Source organism: Mustela erminea, chromosome 2, assembly GCF_009829155.1.
Source record: "Mustela erminea isolate mMusErm1 chromosome 2, mMusErm1.Pri, whole genome shotgun sequence".
Lineage (NCBI taxonomy): Eukaryota > Metazoa > Chordata > Mammalia > Carnivora > Mustelidae > Mustela > Mustela erminea.
In genome coordinates, this window is record NC_045615.1 from 123282945 (window position 1) to 123284940 (window position 1996).

The 1996-nt window shown below is 28.3% G+C and overlaps 1 pseudogene; it reads right to left on the reverse strand.

Moving 5' to 3' along the window:
- Positions 1 to 1481: 1481 nt before the first annotated feature.
- LOC116585364 lies at positions 1482 to 1605 on the reverse strand (annotated as a pseudogene).
- Positions 1606 to 1996: the final 391 nt, after the last annotated feature.

The following is a 1996-nucleotide window of genomic DNA, read 5'->3' on the forward strand; positions in this document are numbered from 1 at the left end:
TATGTGTTTTTTTCTCACACTGGAAGAGTTTTCATTTTAAAATGATGAAATATTACATTTTAAAAAATATACCTTGTGGATATCAGTTACCATCTTAATAGACCCTAAGTGTTCCAGATCCCACCTGCAGGAAAACATTGGTCTATATAGATTTGATGTGTGATTGTTGAAATTCTACAATAGATTTCTTTTTTCAAAATCATGTTAACTTGAGCTTAAGGTAGAAATATACAAAACTTCAACTAAGGAAAATAATTATATCATACATGTGCTATTGGTTACTATTGTAATATAGCCATGGGTTTATAAAAATATAATTAGGCAATTCTAACAATAAGGAGGCATTATTTATGTATTTTTTTCAGCTTTTGGTTTTAGGATATTTGAAGAGATCTGGAACAGTCACATAACTCAAATCTGCCCTAAATTTTGTAAATTTTGTTAATTTTATGTCTTTAATAAATAATTGAATATTTCCACAATTCCATCTTTTAATAATTAGTGATTTCATTCATTCTCTTTCCATAGTGACACCATATCACCTGGGAAACTTTTTAGTCCTTATGTGACATGTACTAAATTGCTGAACCATATTGAATAGACTTTTTAAAACTATTTTTGGCACTTGAAAAGAGATCTAATATCTAAAGACATCTTGACTCAGTCTAGCTAGGACATTAGAAATGGAATGCACTTGAATATGTCTGACATAAATTCTTTGTTTTACTGACTAAGTAACAGAGAGATTAAGGGAGAATTTAATAAATAAATAATACTAGGAGTTATCCCCCCTTTCTTTCTCTAATTCTAATTTAATGTGTCATTTTAATGTAGTTATTTAGTGCTAACAGTTCATATTTTTGAAGGTTCCAAATTTACAGCAAACATCTTTTGTCATGAATGGGTCTTCTAAGAAGACAAAGTTATTTCAAATTCTAAAACAAGTAATAATATTGTGGAAATTTTTGAAATACCTTAAAATGCTGACTCATTTCCACTTAGAAAACTCAGTTTTTCATGTATACCAATGATGCTACATTAGCATTATTTGAGTGCTGATTGCCACTAACATAAGGGAAAAGAAGACAAATATTTTGAAAAAGCAATGTTAATGCATTATAACTGATATAATTAATGCTATTGCAATATAACTATTTTCCATTTACTCTTTCTTATAACTTGTTTAAGAAGTTGGATAATCTTTTATTTTTAATTGTATGGAAGATATAGCCAGAAGTCCTGAGAAATATTAAAATACTATAGAAAAAAAATAAAAGCCCTCTCTGTTTCTTTACATCTCCAGGCAAATAACATATCTGAGAGATGAGATTTGGACCCAAACTAAAGTAAAAGAAAAATATGGATGAAAATACCAGTCATAATCATTCTAGATCCTCATTCTAGTTATTTGATATTGATGGGTCTCCATTTCATTATTAATAAAATCAAAACAGTTATTCCTGTTAAACAGATGTATTATGAAATTTAATGAAGATATTTTCTGCAGAAATGTTGTCCATACAATTACATAATAAGCATTTTAATTAGCAATAATCATGCGTCGGATAAACCTCATTGGCTACAATACTGCCACTGTGCAAAGCTCATAATAAGCATTTTAAATATTGATCAATATTAAATTTGGTATGGCTCTTGGAGGTGACATCACCCAATACTTAGTGTGTGGAACACTCTCTCTGCTTTTAATCATTAATTGCCAATAACTGATTTCTGGTGTGACATATGCTGTTGATATTGAATGATCTGTGTATGTTTGGCTGTTGTTTATGTTATTATCTAGCTGAATAAACCATTATTTAAGTTTTTATAAAGTTTACTTATATACCTAAAATTTTAATCCCATTTCTTTTTTTTTTCATTTTTTTTCATTTTTTTAATTTTAATTTTTATTATTTTTTTAAGATTTTATTTATTTATTTGACAGAGAGAGATCACAGATAGGTAGAGATGCTGGCAGAGAGAGAGAGAGAGAGAG